Source organism: Garra rufa, chromosome 25, assembly GCF_049309525.1.
Source record: "Garra rufa chromosome 25, GarRuf1.0, whole genome shotgun sequence".
Lineage (NCBI taxonomy): Eukaryota > Metazoa > Chordata > Actinopteri > Cypriniformes > Cyprinidae > Garra > Garra rufa.
The window spans coordinates 39,740,918-39,761,773 of record NC_133385.1 but is presented as its reverse complement, the minus strand read 5'-3'; the positions used below and the strand labels follow the sequence as shown (position 1 = coordinate 39,761,773).

The 20,856-nt window shown below is 36.1% G+C and overlaps 5 non-coding genes across 5 annotated transcripts; all 5 read right to left on the bottom strand.

Annotated features, from left to right (window-relative positions):
* Positions 1 to 12,156: 12,156 nt before the first annotated feature.
* On the bottom strand, positions 12,157 to 12,229 carry trnar-ccu (transfer RNA arginine (anticodon CCU)). Its single transcript has one exon. It is a non-coding gene; the product is annotated as a tRNA-Arg (tRNA).
* Positions 12,230 to 13,586: 1,357 nt separating this feature from the next.
* Positions 13,587 to 13,659, bottom strand: trnar-ccu (transfer RNA arginine (anticodon CCU)). Its single transcript has one exon. It is a non-coding gene; the product is annotated as a tRNA-Arg (tRNA).
* Positions 13,660 to 14,361: 702 nt separating this feature from the next.
* On the bottom strand, positions 14,362 to 14,434 carry trnar-ccu (transfer RNA arginine (anticodon CCU)). Its single transcript has one exon. It is a non-coding gene; the product is annotated as a tRNA-Arg (tRNA).
* Positions 14,435 to 18,114: 3,680 nt separating this feature from the next.
* On the bottom strand, positions 18,115 to 18,186 carry trnat-cgu (transfer RNA threonine (anticodon CGU)). Its single transcript has one exon. It is a non-coding gene; the product is annotated as a tRNA-Thr (tRNA).
* A 366-nt stretch (positions 18,187 to 18,552) lies between these two features.
* On the bottom strand, positions 18,553 to 18,625 carry trnar-ccu (transfer RNA arginine (anticodon CCU)). Its single transcript has one exon. It is a non-coding gene; the product is annotated as a tRNA-Arg (tRNA).
* Positions 18,626 to 20,856: the final 2,231 nt, after the last annotated feature.

Below are 20,856 nucleotides of genomic sequence, written 5' to 3'. Positions count from 1 at the left end.
TCCACATCATTTTTGATGAATACAGGTGAACTCACCTGCTGCCTTTCATAGCACACCTGAGTGCTGCGTTTTCAAATTAGCACATGTGTGCTTCCACACCTTGTGGATGTGTTTATCCAGTTTGTCCATTAGTGTGGTCATTGGCAATCCGGGGCTTTGTAATGACAAGGAAGTTACCTCACAATCCTTATCTGTGTCTAAGGTGTTGAAATGTGTGTAGAGTTTTACAAATCACTGTGTGTAATGTTTTGCAAAAAGAGTGAAGCAGACATTGTGTGTAATGTTGTGCAAATCTGTGGCGGTGTTTTGCTCCTTGGAGTAGAATTGTGCAAATTGTGTGGAAATTTTTATTTTAGAGTTTAAACAATCGTAAAAAACTGTAATGCATTTACCAAGTACAGTACTTGTCAATCTGTGTTACACATAATGTTAGTTAATAAAATAAAATTTTATACAATTTTCATAACGTTTTAGTTAATGTTGAAATTAACAAAGATAAATAATATATTCTTCAGAATCATTTTTCTTTCTAGATCATGTGGTCAACTAACATTAATAGTGTTCATGTAATGACTTTCCTTTGCTGAGACTTCCGTTCATGTTATTATATTTCAGAAGACTGCAGCTGAGCCAGTAGAGGTGGAGCTCACCTTCATCGGGGTGTTGGAGGGAGACGGAGGTGCCACAGTTCTGCTGTCTGACACATATGAGGAGTACACAGTCGTCCCGGCAGCACTGGCCCTCGACATCGCTGCTGATGACCTGCCAATAAAACTTACACTAACTCACCCAAACAAAACTGTTCAGAGCATTGAACCACTGGGGGAGATGTTTGAGGGAATGTTTGAAGAAGTTTGACTTTGTTTTGTTTTTTAATAGTTAAATTTTATATTAATTGTTTTATCACTTATTGTTAAATTTTTTTATTAGTTTTTTTTCCATTCAGGAATTGTTCCTTTTAATTAATAATAAAAAGTGTTTAATACATTTTGCTTTAAGTTTTTCTATGCTCTCCGTAAATGTAAATTAAATAATCATTAACCTAAGTCTGATGCATTGTATCACCATTCCCTACCATAAACAAATGCTTAATGTTGCTCTGATCTTAATGCTACCATGTTAACATTTGGCAGGGAGGTGATAAAATGCATCAGGCTTAGGCTAATGATCATTTAATTCTTAATTACTTATACAACCGTTTGTAGAAATTGTTACTCTTAAAGGTTGCATACGGAATAATAGAGAGTATTTAATTACATAACATTAACTCATTATAACAGTTCATTTTATATTGATATAATACTTATATAGAGAAGTACACACACTATTTTCTTAAAGTGTTGTTTGTTTTAAACATCACACTTAAAATTGACATGACAAACTCCTGGGGGGTGTTCCATAAAACAAGTTTACCAAATAAGCCAGGCTTATTTCAGTTAGTCTGACTTATTGTCACTTAATTTGGCTCAAAATAAGTCAGACTAACTGAAATAAGCCTAACTTATTTGGTAAACTTGTTTTATGGAACACCCACCTGGAGGGCAACAGCCCTGCAGAGTTTAGCTCCTTCAACCCTAATTAAACACACCTGATCAGCTAATCAAGTCCTTTAGGCTTATTTGAAAACTGCAGGTGTGTGTGTTGAAGCCATAGACTGTAAAAAATAGGTTGAAGCAGAATTGGAACCAACTCTGTAGGGCGGTGGCCCTCCAGGAACTTGAGTTTGACACCAGTGATATTTGCCAACCCCCCAAAAAAAAAAAAAATTAGGTGTTGATTACCCATTGGCAAATTTTTAAAAGCAATTTTTATACCCATTATTAAATACGCTGTCCTCTGTCAAATAGTTTGATTCAACCTAATCTAAATAGCTTTCACAAAATATTTATTACAGCTATTTAAATTAGGTTGAACCAAACCATTTGTCAGAAAGGACAGCAGATTTAATAATATGTATAAAAATTGCTTTTAAAAATTTGCCAATGGGTAATCAACACCTAATTTAACTAATTAATAAACTTATATATATCCCATGGAGGTCATTTCAGAGTACGGTTTAAATATAAAACAAATGCACATCATTATAGTCGAGCATTGCTCATGAAACTAATGATTGATGTCGATTAAAAGATACATTAATCCTTTTAAGGCAATCATGTATGCCTGGTAAGTCAACAACCGTTTATGAATTAGGTGATTGCTTTATAAGCATTAGAAAATCAAGACATTGTTATTTTAGTAAGATGAAAAACAAAACGATTATAAATAAAATCTTACCTGCTGCAGTATTTGATGAGAGAATTGGTATCACTCTGTGTATCGCTGCCGCACTGTCATGAGCTGAGCACATGGCATGAACGCGGTAAAATTTCCGCTAATCCGCAGTTCTTTTATTCACCAGCCATCTGATTGGGTATTGAGCTCAATACACGTGTGTGATTGGTTGTAGCCTAATGCTCAATGTATGCCAGAACACTTTTAATTTATTTTCAAATTTTACTTTGAGATAGTGACATTCCTAAAGTATTTATTTTGATTCTGTAGGGGGGATTTTAATTTTTTTACCCACATGTCTTGAATTTTTTTCCATTTTGGAAAGAGCAGGGCATATTGTGTCTCATAATAGCAATTTAATTTACTCATTATCTTCACATGGTTACTGTACAACCATAGACTGTAAAAAATAGTGTACAACGCATATCCAGGGCCAGATTAGCTGTTCTCAAAATATAAATGCCCTACTTTTACTAGTTGTTGCAATAAATAAATGTTATGATGAAGATTTTAAAATGTGCTCATGTAAACAAACCCTTGTTATTACTGTTTAAATTACAGTTCAAAGTTGGGATTTAGAAAAGTTTTTTGTTATTGTGTTAATATTAGAAAGACAGACGGATGGATGGATGGATATAAAGTTTAGTTAGAAATAAATTAAAAAGAATTAGGAAAAAGAAAAAGAAAGAAGGAAATAAAGTTTAGTAAGAAAGAAACAGATTATTTAGAAAGAAAGATTAGAAACAAAAAAATTAGTTAGAAAGAAAGAAAAAAAGATTAGTTAGAAATAAAAAAGGTTGAAAGAAAAAGGATTAGTTAGAAAGAAAGAAAGAAAGAAAGACAGACAGATAGATAGATAGATAGATTAGTTAGAAAGAGATAGACACAACAGACAGACAAACAGATAGACAGATTAGTTCAAAACTAAACTATCTATCTATCTATCTATATATCTATCTTCAAACCTTATCTATCTATCTATCTATCTATCTATCTATCTATCTATCTATCTTCAAACCTTATCTATCTATCTATCTATCTATCTTCAAACCTTATCTATCTATCTATCTATCTATCTATCTATCTATCTATCTATCTATCTATCTATCTATCTATCTTCAAACCTTATCTATCTATCTATCTATCTATCTATCTATCTATCTATCTATCTATCTATCTATCTATCTATCTATCTATCTATCTATCTATCTATCTATCTTCAAACCTTATCTATCTATCTATCTATCTATCTATCTATCTATCTATCTATCTATCTATCTATCTATCTATCTATCTATCTATCTATCTATCTATCTATCTATCTATCTTCAAACCTTATCTATCTATCTATCTATCTATCTATCTATCTATCTTCAAACCTTATCTATCTATCTATCTATCTATCTATCTATCTTCAAACCTTATCTATCTATCTATCTATCTATCTATCTATCTATCTATCTATCTATCTATCTATCTATCTATCTATCTTCAAACCTTATCTATCTATCTATCTATCTATCTATCTATCTATCTATCTATCTATCTATCTATCTATCTATCTATCTATCTTCAAACCTTATCTATCTATCTATCTATCTATCTATCTATCTATCTATCTATCTATCTATCTATCTATCTATCTATCTATCTATCTATCTATCTATCTATCTTCAAACCTTATCTATCTATCTATCTATCTATCTATCTATCTATCTATCTATCTATCTATCTATCTATCTATCTATCTTCAAACCTTATCTATCTATCTATCTATCTATCTTCAAACCTTATCTATCTATCTATCTATCTATCTATCTATCTATCTATCTATCTTCAAACCTTATCTATCTATCTATCTATCTATCTATCTATCTATCTATCTATCTATCTATCTATCTATCTATCTATCTATCTATCTATCTATCTATCTATCTATCTATCTATCTATCTATCTATCTATCTATCTATCTATCTATCTTCAAACCTTATCTATCTATCTATCTATCTATCTATCTATCTATCTATCTATCTATCTATCTATCTATCTATCTATCTATCTATCTATCTATCTATCTTCAAACCTTATCTATCTATCTATCTATCTATCTATCTATCTATCTATCTATCTATCTATCTATCTATCTATCTATCTATCTATCTATCTATCTATCTTCAAACCTTATCTATCTATCTATCTATCTATCTATCTATCTATCTATCTATCTATCTATCTATCTATCTATCTATCTATCTATCTATCTATCTTCAAACCTTATCTATCTATCTATCTATCTATCTATCTATCTATCTATCTATCTATCTTCAAACCTTATCTATCTATCTATCTATCTATCTATCTATCTATCTATCTATCTTCAAACCTTATCTATCTATCTATCTATCTATCTATCTATCTATCTATCTATCTATCTATCTATCTATCTATCTATCTATCTATCTATCTTCAAACCTTATCTATCTATCTATCTATCTATCTATCTATCTATCTATCTATCTATCTATCTATCTATCTATCTATCTATCTATCTATCTATCTATCTATCTATCTATCTATCTATCTATCTTCAAACCTTATCTATCTATCTATCTATCTATCTATCTATCTATCTATCTATCTATCTATCTATCTATCTATCTATCTATCTTCAAACCTTATCTATCTATCTATCTTCAAACCTTATCTATCTATCTATCTATCTATCTATCTATCTATCTATCTATCTATCTATCTATCTATCTATCTATCTATCTTCAAACCTTATCTATCTATCTATCTATCTATCTATCTATCTATCTATCTATCTATCTATCTATCTATCTATCTATCTATCTATCTATCTATCTATCTATCTTCAAACCTTATCTATCTATCTATCTTCAAACCTTATCTATCTATCTATCTATCTATCTATCTATCTATCTATCTATCTATCTATCTATCTTCAAACCTTATCTATCTATCTATCTATCTTCAAACCTTATCTATCTATCTATCTATCTATCTATCTTCAAACCTTATCTATCTATCTATCTATCTATCTATCTATCTATCTATCTATCTATCTATCTATCTATCTATCTATCTTCAAACCTTATCTATCTATCTATCTATCTATCTATCTATCTATCTATCTATCTATCTATCTATCTATCTATCTATCTATCTATTTATCTATCTATCTATCTATCTATCTATCTATCTATCTATCTTCAAACCTTATCTATCTATCTATCTATCTATCTATCTATCTATCTATCTATCTATCTATCTATCTATCTATCTATCTATCTATCTATCTATCTATCTATCTATTCACATTCAAACTATTTGTATCTATCTAGCCTATCTATCTTCAAACTTTATCAATCAAACTAAAACTATTTCAAACTGAAAACCTTTAAACTTTCTTTAAACTAAAAGCTTTTAAAACTACTTAAAACTTACTGGCTAGGCTTTCTCAAGCCAACTTAAAGTTTGCTAACAAAATTTTTATCTAGTTATGTTGGCTTGGAGAAGCCAACATATTGTTATGCTATTTAAACTTATTATTATTATATCGTTCTTTAAGTATAAACACAGTCTTACTATAAATAAAAATATGAATGAAAAAAACCCAAGTCATTTACCATGCTTTTACTATAGTGAAAGTGTAGTAATCATGTTTTGTTTCCATGATTTGCCTATAATCTTATATATAAAACACCATTTGCCTGTAATTTTGCATAGTAAACACATCTATTCTATTTAAAGTTTGATTTGGATTTAAAAAATGTTTATTTGTAGACATTGTCATTTCTAATTAACATTTAATGTGATTTTGCTGTGTGAATGTAGTAATCAAGTTTTGTGTTTGCAGATGGATTACTATTTATATAAACACAGATGCAAGTGCTACAAATAATAATTTAAATGAAAATGCAATGTTATATAGACATCCCTTACAAAATTAACCATGGTTTAAGTAAAGTGTACTTACTATGTTCTTTGTTTTTTTTTTTTGTTTTTTTTTTCTCAGATTGATTATCATATGTATAACCACAGCTTTTAACTAACAATGTACTTTATTTTACATTGTCATTAATACATGCTATATGTAGTTACTATAGTAATAACAGTAAATTATGCATAATTGGATGCAACTAACTGTAAACCAAACAAAACAATAATCTTATCCCTATCGTAACTGCATGTAGTAATTTCATATTCAAATACTTATATGTATAATTGTAGTGTAACACCTTTAATTAAATGTGTAACCTTGTTTTGCTTTATTAGCAATAAAATAATGTTTAATTGTTGTAATGGGTGCCATTATTTAGTCAGCTTGAATATATATTGTTGTATCATTATAAAAAAATTAAAAACATTTGTGTAGTTGTCCAATACTTGCAAAAATGCACATTACTAACTATTTTTATTTTTTTTTCCCTAATATATTTAGATGAGCACTAAGCCAAAGAGCCACAAGGTCATGGGTGATGGCGAGTGGATGGCCAGGTTGAGGACTTTTGCCAGCTCTGGGGTTTGTCCGTCTGGAGGCAACAGACCAGCACCACGGCAGCGGAAGTGGTACAACCTCTACCAGAAGGTAAAGTTACCTGTCTCTCATTGTAGAATATGAATGTGTACATTATTTGTCAATTTTTTTTACACATGACTGTGTTTAATGTTTTTGAAAGAAGTGCCTTTTGCTCATTCAGCCTGCATTTATTTGATCAAAAATACAGAAAAAACAGCAATATAATTTGTACTGCATATTTGTATTTATTTTTTTATTTTTTAATGAAAACTGTGATACGTTTTGCAGAATTCATTGATGAATAAAAAGTTAAAAAGAACAGCATTAATTTCTTAAAAAAACTTTTGAACAGTATATTGTTACAGAAGATTTTCTATTATATTTCTAATGCTGTTCTTTATTTAACTTTTTAATGATTTCTAAAATGATTGCTAAATATATTCAGCGTTGATGACAGAAATAAATTAAATTTAAAGTATATGTAACTGTAAATTTAAACTGTATTAACATTTTATAATATTATTCATGTTTTTTGTATTTTTTATTAAATAAATGCAGGACTGATGAGCATATAAGACACTTCTTTCAAAAACATTAAATAGTAATGTGTCCAAACTTTTGAATGATCCTATATTTGTGTGTTTTCTTTTATTAATTTTTTTTTCATAGGAGAGCTGCTTGGTGTTGACTACTTCCTGGGTCAGACTGGACAGCCCCTGGTAGTGGACCCTGACTCAGAAGAGACAGAGAACATGCTGGAGGATGTGGATGAAGGCGAGGATGAAGAAGACGAGGGCTTTGAGGAGGACCAAACATTTGACATTACTGAGTCGAGTCTTACTGATGACCCAAGCTTCTCTCTGTCCTCCACTCAGCCTGATGCCTCCTTCACGCCAGGTGCCTCAGCATCTCCTGACGAGTCTGTGGTATGTAAATATCTCATTTAATGTATGTATGTAATTATGTTTTATGTAAGATTGTTACATTTCTAGGGAAAAAATATAATTTGTGCTGACCTGTAGCTTTTTGTCTGAAGTTGACAAAAAAAATCTAGAAAAATATTTATATTTATTAGTGGTTTTTTTGTCCCACTTCACTTTACTCATAATGTTGTTTATTTAATTTTTTTTTTTTTTTTTTTTGTCACAGGGTTTGCATAGTGCTGGTGTGCTGGACAAAGTGGACAGCCTTGCGGAGTATCTTGTGGAGCTCAGGAATCAGCCATCTCTGGCTCTCACCAACCATTCAGGTCAATTTCTCTTCTTGACCTGTCATATGTTAACACTACCACTTGTTTTGTTTTCTCATTTGCCATGTATTATATGCTCTCTCTGCTTAGGTGAGCAATATAGTTGGCAGAACCTGCTGGATTACGATAAGAGGAGAGTGATGTTTGCTGCCAGACACCAGAGCAGGCTGGACACAGGTTCACTCCAGGAGTGGAGAGCGTGAAGAGGCAGACATTCACCACCGCTGTCCAACTTGCTCAGTGGCCAGATTGTTGTCGCCTGATAGAGACCATTTCAAGCCCTGTGCCATCCATAAGAGTCCAAAAAATAAAGGGGATAAAGTTTTATTTATGTGTATTGTTTTCTGCTTTCTGTTCTTTTGCATTTGCAATGAATGCACTAGTGCCACGGACATTAAGACAGTTTTATTTAATAGTATAGTTTTGTTTTCTGTTCTTTAGCACTTGCAAAACATGCACAGGAGTCATTAATATTTTAAAGTTTTATTCATTTGTATTGTTCTGTGCTTTCTGTTCTTTTCACTTGCAGTTAATGCACAAGAGCCATGGACATTGGACAGTTTTATTTATATGTATAGCTCTGTTTTCTGTTCTTTTGCACTTGCAAAAAATGCACAAGAGTCATGGACAATAGAAAGTATTATTAAGAGATATTATTCTGTTTTCTGCACATGCAACATAACTATAAGAATAAAAATGTAAAAAAAAAAAAAAAAAAAAAAAAAAAGAATAATGAATAATTGGCTATGACTGATTGAAAAATAAAAGTTTGGTCATGATTAAATAACTCTTTTTGTATGTCTTTGTTACAGTATCATTTAACGGTTATAGGCCCTTTTAAAAATGTTGATAAATTTGGGGATTATTTAATAAATAAATTTACAATTTTTTGTACTATAAGTTTTAGAACATAACTACAGCAGAAATATATTTAAAGTGCAAAACCTTTGAATAAGATATCAATAATCAGTAATATAAATCTAATAAAATATTATTTAAATTCATTAATTCAAATAATTTCATTCATTTGGACATCATTTATGTGATAATTACTGATAAATAAAACATTCAGTAAACACTTCAGTGTATGGCAACACTAATATGAACTGGAAAGCTTGTGATCATACTTACTCCCATATAAATGTACAGGAAAATAGAGAAAACATTTTTTTTCCAGATAATTTATTGTAAATATACACTCCATAAACATTGCTTTGAAGTTCAAAGAGATAAAATTCCCTTTCATTTCTTTTCTCCTCATTTGTTCCTTTTTTTTTTTCTTTTTTTTTCTCTTTTCCCCCCTTCTTCCCCCTCCTTCCTTTTCTTCACCCCCTTAACAGACTATTGTTCCCCATCTTTTATTAGGCCACTGGGGCTGTCATGCAGCTGTTTACTTTTTCTTTTAGTTCTTCATCTCATTTAGCTTCTGGATGAACAACTATTGTGAGAGGACCAAGTGACTTTAGGTTTTCATGAACAGGCTCTGAACATTTCTCTTTTTTGGGGGCTCTGTCATATATACAAGCTCAGGGCCCGTATTCACAAAACATCTTAAGGCCAAAAGTAGCTCATAACTTGCCGATTTAGGAGAAAAACTTTAAAATAATGGGCGTGTCAGTCCTAAATTTAGGACTCATAAGTTTTTGATCTAAGAGTGTTTCACAAAGCGTTTAGCGCTAAAACTAGCTCCTAAATCTGTGCAACGTAATTTTTAAAGCTGTTTTGGCTGAACAGGTACGCCTGTACAAACATCTCTATAATCCATCAATGCGTGACCATAGAACCACTATAGGAAAGGACGAAAACTTTTGCAAAAAAGTTTGTGAAACTGTACATTTTAACACTGTTGTGTTGGTTTTACTGTTGAAGCCTGCTGCAATAAAAATATTTCTCATAATTGCTTTTGTTAGTGTTTCACATTACTTATTTTCATAGGCGTAATTCACGGGTGGGATGAGTGGGACACTTTTTGCAAAGCTCGATATTGTCCCACCACTTTTTTGAACATCTCGCAGCATGGACGTATCTAATGCTAATGAAACATTACTTTCTGTCAAATAAGGTGCTGACGCTGGAATCTGTAGGTTTTTTTCTTCTGAAATCATGCTTAATGTTCGTTGCGATGTTAATTAGCGACGCAACTTTCTCAATGCGGCTCGTGCTCATTGTTCACATGCGAGCACTTCAATCCCTCACTTATGACTCATTGCGGTTAAAAATCAAAACAAAATAAACACAAATGTGTCTCTGAAATAGGATCACTGATAAACATACTTAATTTTATTAAGGGATGAAAAATTTGTGTGACGGTGGATTAGATCCGAAACTCTCTGACTCATCTAACGAACATTCTACCACTAGACTATTGGACATTACTACTAATTGTTGCATATATATGGGTTTATTCACTGCAACATTTATCTCGAGGCTAATAACATATTATTAAAGTACATGTAAGAATAAAATTATCATGTTAAAAACTAGTTTAATGTCAATACATTATGTACACATGATCAGAGCCTGTAACCACAAAACATTTCATCTTACCACTAAAAGTTCTCCTAAATGCTAGTAAAAGTTTTTAGCTAAGAGTTTTCTCTTAAAACCTATTCACAAAGCTGCTGAGACAAACTTTTACTAAGGAATAGAGAGAAGTCTTAAGCTAAAAGTAAGGGCGGGGTTGACCTCGTTACTATGGATGATTTCGGCATGCTTATTAACTATGCACACAATGATTGGCTGGTAGGGGAGGGGTCTCTGTCAGACATTCATTCATAGAAATATTGTAACATGCAATATTATATCATATTTAAATAAAGGTTTTAAAATAAAAATGTTGCAATATTCAAATAAAGATTTTAAAATGCAGGCTAAGTGCAGGCTAATTAAACGTGTATCTTCAGCCTCATGTGCGCTCCTCGTATGCATATAAACAGCCTTTTAATTAAAAGGGTAGAATAATAGGTGATAGTAAGGCAAGTAAATGTAAAATACAATTTTGCGTTCTCTTACTTCTTACCCAACTTGTTTGTGAAAACAAAGTTGGGGTAACCTCAAAAGATGTGTTGGAAAATATATGTGTGCAATTAAATGCAGCTTTCCCAATTCCCACTTTTGTCCAGAAGCAAATATGACTGTAAAAAGCGCTGATATTCTTCGCAAAGTCAGGCAAATTAAGGCAGAGATTGCAGAAGATAAGTGACAAACAACTGCTACAGCTAAACGGACATTACTTTCAAGTTGCCGATAATGTTTTCATGTAACCTTTTTATGCTTTTGCAGATTAAAATCCTTAGCCTCATTAAAATATTTATTGCATTCATAGGAAGCTGCCATTTGAGTCCTTTGCGATTAAGACCGCACCTTCTGAAAAGCTCATTATCATCCAATGCTTCTAAAATGCTTCTGTTCCGAGGCAGACAGCCGGCAACAGCCATTATAGGATAGTTTTAGGACTTGATCTTAGTGACTTAGGACCACTACCCATAACATTTCGCAGATTTAGGAGCTAGTTTTAGTGCTAAAACGCTTTGTGAAATACTCTTAGAGCAAAAATTAGGAGTCCTAAATTTAGGATCGTTTTAAGCATTTCTTTTAAGATTTTCTCCTAAATCGCTAAGTTATGAGATAGGCTACTTTTATCCTTAAGATCTTTTAGGAACAGGGGCCAGAATTTGGTGATGTTCGCGTGCAGGCAGCACATGCAGAAGAACTAAATTGGCCTAAATCATGCTTAAATCACAAGATCAAATCCTAATCTTCCTAAAATTGATGTTGCTGGCGATCGCTTCGGAACTTAAATGTTTTAGAAACACTCTGCATGTATATGCACACATATTCCTACACAATTTTTTTTTTAAGTCTTGGAGGTTATTCCAGCTCCAAATTTTCATTTGATTATAACCTATTTTGGGCAAGAAGTAACAGCTGTTCTTGCGTCCAGTTTGGTTTTGTTTTACGATTGTGTATCTCGCTATCAGCCATGATTATTCTATCATGAATAGAAAAAGCCTTTTACGTCGGCACCGATATCCTAGCCCATCGACTTCTGGGCCCAGCACGCTTTCGCTGTGCCACTCTGCTGAAAGTCACCCCAGATGGGACTCGAACCCACAATCCCTGGCTTAGGAGGCCAGTGCCTTATCCATTAGGCCACTGGGGCTGTCATGCTGCTGTTTACTTTTTCTTTTAGTTCTTCATCTCATTCAGCTTCTGGATGAACAACTTTTGTGAGAGGACCAAGTGCCTTTAGGTTTTTACCAACAGGCTCTGAACATTTCTCTTTTTTGGGGGCTCTGTCATATATACAAGCTCAGAAGTCTTAACAGAGGATGGTTTCGATCCATCGACCTCTGGGTTATGGGCCCAGCACGCTTCCGCTGCGCCACTCTGCTTGACTTGATGTGGAGCTCGTGCACTGGTCTTTTCAACATAACATGATTCTTGCACAAATTTCTAACTTGTCTTGAAGCACTTGGGCACAAATAAAAGTGAAACAAGCTTAGCAGAGGATGGTTTCGATCCATCGACCTCTGGGTTATGGGCCCAGCACGCTTCCGCTGCGCCGCTCTGCTTGTCTTGATGTAGAGCTCGTGCACTGGTCTTTTCAACATAACATGATTCTTGCACAAATTTCTAACTTGTCTTGAAGCACTTGGGCACAAATAAAAGTGAAACAAGCTTAGCAGAGGATGGTTTCGATCCATCGACCTCTGGGTTATGGGCCCAGCACGCTTCCGCTGCGCCACTCTGCTTGACTTGATATGGAGCTCGTGCACTGGTCTTTTCAACATAACATGATTCTTGCACAAATTTCTAACTTGTCTTGAAGCACTTGGGCACAAATAAAAGTGAAACAAGCTTAGCAGAGGATGGTTTCGATCCATCGACCTCTGGGTTATGGGCCCAGCACGCTTCCGCTGCGCCGCTCTGCTTGTCTTGATGTAGTGCTCGTGCACTGGTCTTTTCAACATAACATGATTCTTGCACAAATTTCTAACTTGTCTTGAAGCACTTGGGCACAAATAAAAGTGAAACAAGCTTAGCAGAGGATGGTTTCGATCCATCGACTTCTGGGTTAAGGGCCCATCACGCCTTCGCTGCGCCACTCTACTGAAAGTCACCCCAGATGGGACTCGAACCCACAATCCCTGGCTTAGGAGGCCAGTGCCTTATCCATATAGACCAAGTGACTTTAGGTTTTCATGAACAGGCTCTGAACATTTCTCTTTTTTGGGGGCTCTGTCATATATACAAGCTCAGAAGTCTCAGCAGAGGATGGTTTCGATCCATCGACCTCTGGGTTATGGGCCCAGCAAGCTCCCGCTGCGCCACTCTGCTTTCCTTGACGAGAGTACCATACGCCGGTCTTTTCAAAACCACTTGATTCTGGCACACATTTCTAACTTGTCTTGCAGCACCTGAGCACATATAAAAGTGAAACAATCTGAGCAAAGGACGGTTTCAATCCATCGACTTCCGGGCCCAGCACGCTTTCGCCACGCCACTCTGCTGAAAGTCACCCCAGATGGGACTCGAACCCACAATCCCTGGCTTAGGAGGCCAGTGCCTTATCCATTAGGCCACTGGGGCTGTCATGGACCAAGTGACTTTAGGTTTTCACAAACAGGCTCTAAACATTTCTCTTTTTTCAGAGCTCTGTCATATATACAAGCTCAGAAGTCTTAGCAGAGGATGGTTTCGATCCATCGACCTCTGGGTTATGGGCCCAGCACGCTTCCGCTGCGCCACTCTGCTTGACTTTATGTGGAGCTCGTGCACTGGTCTTTTCAACATAACATGATTCTTGCACAAATTTTTAACTTGTCTTGTAGCACTTGGGCACAATTAAAAGCGAAACAAGCTTAGCAGAGGATGGTTTCGATCCATCGACCTCTGGGTTATGGGCCCAGCACGCTTCCGCTGCGCCACTCTGCTTGTCTTGATGTAGAGTCTGTGCACTGGTCTTTTCAACATAACGAATCTTGCACACATTTCTAACTTGTCTTGCAGCACCTGGGCACATATAAAAGTGACACAAGCTTAGCAGAGGATGGTTTCGATCCATCGACCTCTGGGTTATGGGCCCAGCACGCTTCCGCTGCACCACACTGCTTGTCTTGATGTAGAGCCTGTGCACTGGTCTTTTCAACATAACTTGAATCTTGCACGCATTTATAACTTGTCTTGCAGCACCTGGGCACATATAAAAGTGACACAAGCTAAGCAGAGGATGGTTTCGATCCATCGACTTCTGGGCCCAGCACGCTTTCGCTGCGCCACTCTGCTGAAAGTCACCCCAGATGGGACCCGAACCCACAAACCCTGGCTTAGGAGGCCAGTGCCTTATCCATTAGGCCACTGGGGCTGTCATGCAACTGTTTACTTTTTCTTTTAGTTCTTCATCTCATTCAGCTTCTGGATGAACAACTTTTGTGAGAGGACCAAGTGACTTTAGGTTTTCACGAACAGGCTCTGAACATTTCTCTTTTTTCAGAGCTCTGTCATATATACAAGCTCAGAAGTCTTAGCAGAGGATGGTTTCGATCCATCGACCTCTGGGTTAATGGGCCCAGCACGCTTCCGCTGCCCCACTCTGCTCCCCTTGATGTAGAGCCCGTACACTGGTCTTTTCAACATCACTTGATTCTGGCACACGTTTCTAACTTGTCTTGCAGCACTTGAGCACATATAAAAGTGAAACAAGATTAGCAGAGGATGGTTTCGATCCATCGATTTCTGGGTTATGGGCCCAGCACGCCTTCGCTGCGCCACTCTGCTGAAAGTCACCCCAGATGGGACTCGAACCCACAATCCCTGGCTTAGGAGGACAGTGCCTTATCCATTTTTTTTTTTATTAAGAAATTTCAAACATTAAAAATACAAGAAAAGTAAAAGTTTTTCATAAACAAAACATTTTCACTTCACATTCCTTATACATACATTCAGAATTTCAGAATCTTCTGTCAGTTTCCACATCAAAACTTTTAAGCCACAACAAACGTGTGGAATAAAAACATGAGAGAAAAAATAAAATAAAAAAATAAAAAAATAACTGTTATTGTAAACACAAATCATTTAATCAGAAAATAAATACAATCATTTTCACGTTTAATCGTTTTCACGTTCTGGCAGCGTCCACAAAAGATCCTTTAAAACTTGATAAACTTGAAGTGTAAAGACATGATAAAATTCATTCAATCTGTTTTCACATTTAAAATACCCATGCAGTGTTTTAATGTACAGTTCTGTTTTTCTTTTAAACAAAGTCCAAACATCTAAAACCACTTTTTCTTTTTTAGCCACATTTCTTCTTTCCCATATTGCACTTTTCATTAAACTTATCCATAAGTTTATTAACTTTTTGTTTTTTCCCTTCTTTTCCCATCCAAACATCATCACTCTGTCCCATTCCATTACATTTTCGTCCCACCCCTCTGTCAAACCTTTAACCACTTCTTTACATTTCTTTAAAAATCCCTCCAATTCTTTACAGTATAAAATCATGTGTAAAATCCATTCCACTTCTTTTTGGCACACTTTACAAACAGCAGTTTGTTCTCTTTCAATCTTATATAAAACAGAGTCAGTGAAAATCACTTTATGTCTTATAAAATTGTCTAAACATTCCAACTTTATCTCCACACATTTCCCTCTCATGTTTCTCCATATACATTCTTTCTTTAAATCTTTGAATTTTCTTTCCCAGTACTTATTTACAATCGGTTCTTTAAACAAATCATCTCTAAAAACAGCATATAAGATCCTGACAGTACAATCTTTAAACACATGCAGATTTTCCCCCACTCTTACAGAAATGTTTTTGTCTTTTGAGTCTTCTTCTGCATTGTTAACTCTTTCAATCCATTCTTTAGGTATTGCATTCTTTATATCTTCATACTTATTTTCTAATTCCTGTACATTGTATTCTTCCTTTGCTTCCTCCATCGTGTCCACAATATATTGTGTACTTAAAAAACCTTCTTTAAATTCATATAAGACATCTCTTATTTTTGTGATACCTACTCCCATCTATTTCCTAAAAAACAGTTCTTTCCCTTGTTTTAAAACGTTTTGATTTCAAAACAAAGGTTGGTTTAAAATTGCTTCTCTTCAGCGTGGTTCATACTTAATTTTCGATAAAAACTTTCCCCATGCGCTAAACATTTCTCGGTAAAAATTTGGTAATCCCTCAGTCATCCACATTTTAGTTTTCATCCACAATACGTCGTCTCCCATTTTAAAATCCCCACATTTGTTCAAAAAGTATTTCATTGTTTTCTTCCATTCTGTTTTATTCTCTTCGTTTAAGTATTTTTTTACAACTTTCACTCTTAAAGCATTTTTCCGCTGCTCCACGTCCATTAAATTCAAACCTCCCTTTTCCACCTCTCCTAGAATCGTATTATATGCAATTCTTGGCGGTTTTCCGTCCCATAAAAAATTCATAACACATTTCTTCAGCCTCTTTTCAATCCACAACTATTGTGAGAGGACCAAGTGACTTTAGGTTTCCATGAACAGGCTCTGAACATTTCTCTTTTTGGGGGGCTCTGTCACATATACAAGCTCAGAAGTCTTAGCAGAGGATGGTTTCGAACCATCGACCTCTGGGTTATGGGCCCAGCAAGAGCACCATACGCCGGTCTTTTCAAAACCACTTGAGCCTGGCACACATTTCTAACTAGTCTATTATGTATGAATTTTTTTGCAAATTACAACAAGTTTAACAGTTGCATCGTTGTTTCTTTAAGCAGCACCTGGGCACATATAAAAGCGAAAAAAGCTTAGCAGAGGATGGTTTCGATCCATCGACCTCTGGGTTATGGGCCCAGCACGCTTCCGCTGCACCACTCCGCTTGTCTTGATGTAGAGGTCGTACACTGGTCTTTTCAACATCACTTGATTCTGGCACACGTTTCTAACTTGTCTTGCAGCACCTGAGCACATATAAAAGTGAAACAAGCTTAGCAGAGGATGGTTTCGATCCATCGACCTCTGGGTTACGGGCCCAGCACGCTTCCGCTGCGCCGCTCTGCTTGTCTTGATGTAGAGTCTGTGCACTGGCCTTTTCAACATAACATGATTCTTGCACACATTTCTAACTTGTCTTGCAGCACCTGGGCACATATAAAAGTGACACAAGCTTATCAGAGGATGGTTTCGATCCATCGACCTCTGGGTTATGGGCCCAGCACGCTTCCGCTGCGCCACTCTGCTTGTCTTGATGTAGAGTCTGTGCACTGGCCTTTTCAACATAACATGATTCTTGCACACATTTCTAACTTGTCTTGCAGCACCTGGGCACATATAAAAGTGAAACAAGCTTAGCAGAGGATGGTTTCGATCCATCGACCTCTGGGTTATGGGCCCAGCACGCTTCCGCTGCGCCGCTCTGCTTGTCTTGATGTAGAGTCTGTGCACTGGCCTTTTCAACATAACATGATTCTTGCACACATTTCTAACTTGTCTTGCAGCACCTGGGCACATATAAAAGTGACACAAGCTTAGCAGAGGATGGTTTCGATCCATCGACCTCTGGGTTATGGGCCCAGCACGCTTCCGCTGCGCCACTCTGCTTGACTTGATGTGGAGCTCGTGCACTGGTCTTTTCAACATAACATGATTCTTGCACAAATTTCTAACTTGTCTTGAAGCACTTGGGCACAAATAAAAGTGAAACAAGCTTAGCAGAGGATGGTTTCGATCCATCGACCTCTGGGTTATGGGCCCAGCACGCTTCCGCTGCCCCACTCTGCTTGACTTGATGTGGAGCTCGTGCACTGGTCTTTTCAACATAACATGATTCTTGCACAAATTTCTAACTTGTCTTGCAGCACCTGAGCACATATAAAAGTGAAACAAGCTTAGCAGAGTATGGTTTCGATCCATCGACCTCTGGGTTATGGGCCCAGCACGCTTCCGCTGCGCCGCTCTGCTTGTCTTGATGTAGAGTCTGTGCACTGGCCTTTTCAACATAACATGATTCTTGCACACATTTCTAACTTGTCTTGCAGCACCTGGGCACATATAAAAGTGACACAAGCTTAGCAGAGGATGGTTTCGATCCATCGACCTCTGGGTTACGGGCCCAGCACGCTTCCGCTGCACCACTCTGCTTGATTTGATGTGGAGCTCGTGCACTGGCCTTTTCAACATAACATGATTCTTGCACACATTTCTAACTTGTCTTGCAGCACCTGGGCACATATAAAAGTGACACAAGCTTAGCAGAGGATGGTTTCGATCCATCGACCTCTGGGTTATGGGCCCAGCACGCTTCCGCTGCCCCACTCTGCTCACCTTGATGTAGAGCCCGTACACTGGTCTTTTCAACATAACTTGATTCTGGCACACGTTTCTAACTTGTCTTGTAGCACCTGGGCACATATAAAATTGAAACAAGATTAGCAGAGGATGGTTTCGATCCATCGACTTCTGGTTTATGGGCCCAGCACGCCTTCGCTGCGCCACTCTGCTGAAAGTCACCCCAGATGGGACTCGAACCCACAATCCCTGGCTTAGGAGGCCAGTGCCTTATCCATTAGGCCACTGGGGCTGTCATGTAGTTGTTTACTTTTTCTTTTAGTTCTCCATCTCATTCAGTTTCTGGATGAACAACTACTGTGAGAGGACCAAGTGACTTTAGGTTTTCATGAACAGACTCTGAACATTTCTCTTTTTTGGGGGCTCTGTCATATATACAAGCTCAGAAGTCCTAGCAGAGGATGGTTTCGATCCATTGACCTCTGGGTTATAGGCCCAGCACGCTTCCGCTGCCCCACTCTGCTCACCTTGATGTAGAGCCCGTACACTGGTCTTTTCAACATCACTTGATTCTGGCACACGTTTCTAACTTGTCTTGCAGCACCTGAGCACATATAAAAGTGAAACAAGATTAGTAGAGGATGGTTTCGATCCATCGACTTCTGGGTTATGGGCCCAGCACGCTTTCGCTGCGCCACTCTGCTGAAAGTCACCCCAGATGGGACTCGAACCCACAATCCCTGGCTTAGGAGGCCAGTGCCTTATCCATTAGACTACCTGGAGCAGGATCGTCTGTTTCCGCGGCCGTCTGCTCGTCCAATCGCCGAGCTCGCTGTCCATTGTGAGAATGGACGAGGTGCCAATCGCATCGCACGCGCTCCATTGTTGAGAGCCAATCGCGTTGCCGAATGAGAATGGACGCAGCCACCCACCGCGCTTAGCTTCATTCTAATTCATGTAAAAAATCAGATGAACGGAACATCTAATAACTTTTCAAAGTAAGTAATAAATGTTTGCTTCTTTCTTCATATCTGTTTACAGTGTTCTAAATTGGTAACTCGTTACGTTTTCGTCCGTTGTTCATCCGTTTTTGTGTTCATAAACTTTTGACTCGCGACTTGTGAATGAAACATAATGTTAGTTTGTCTCTAATTCCTTATTAAACTCCATTTACACGTTCTGAAGTTCGATTTAAATGGGGGAAAAAACGTGTTTCAGCTGTAAATGTAGTCATTCTTTATGACAATTTACCGTGTTTTTACTATAGTGAAGTGTAGTAACCATGTTGTGTTTTTGACCGATATAAAGTTGGTTCGACGTTTGACGTTTGACATTTGTCAGAGATTCAGCCTTGGAAATCTTCAATAGTTCTTTAACGATTGAGCACAATGACAAGAAACATATTATGTTCTAACTGTTTGCAAATGTAGAAGAGAACACACAATATGTTTTATTTGTTTTAATCTGCCTTAAGGAATTGTAACTGATAGAGTTTATAATGTAATAGTGCAGGATAGGGACCGTCTGCAAAGTGCAAAACGCAGAGCAAAAAGCACAATTATTTCATCTAAATGCTTCACTTGTGAAATGTATAAAACATAAATTTCAAATTTAAGGGTTGTGTCTTATTACTGGTTCATAAAAGAACATTTAGATATATATTTTATTCACAGATCTATAGCGCAACAAAAGTTATTGAAATGAAACCATTGAGTAAAAGCTCCTAAAGCATGACAAATATTGTGCAGTTTACCGCCCCCTAGAGGAAGATACCGAACTTGTTTTGACCAAATTTGACATTCAGGAGTTTAAATGAATTAATTTTAGAATGCACACAGTTTGATATGTAAACTCCAGGTGGTGTGTCTGGTTACTTGTTCAAAGATCAATATTTACAGCCATCTTTCACTATCAAATGTAAATCAGGATGTACGCTATTGAATTCAATTTGAATCTGTTAACACATTCATTCTTGAAACATACAGTTTTGCCAGATCAATTTCAAAGGTTGTGTCTTATTACTGGTTCATAGACCAACAATTCAATGTTGGTTTTATTCACAAAACTACAACACAGCACATGATATTAAAATATCAACGAGTAGGTCAATCAATGTAAAGTACATATGTTCTTCCATCTTAACTTCAAAGAATGTGTCTTATTACTGATTCATAGGAGAACATTTTGGTGTTGTTTTCAGTCATGTAACTATAATAGAACACATACTATTGAATATGAAAGCACTACATAATTTAGTTAAAAATAAATACAAGCTTCTGTCTCAGCTTCAAAGGGTGTGTCTTGTTACAGATTTCATAAAGAACATTTTGCAGTGGTTTTCATTGTCAAAAGTGATGCAGAAGTCACGCTATTGATAATAAAAAATCACTTGTGAAACCTTCCAAAGAGTGTCCTGTATTACTGCCCCCTAGAGGAACATACTGCTGTTTTGACTGAGTTTGACATTCAAACTTAAAAATTAATTTAAAATCAGTACTGTCTTCTATCCTAACGTCAAAGGCT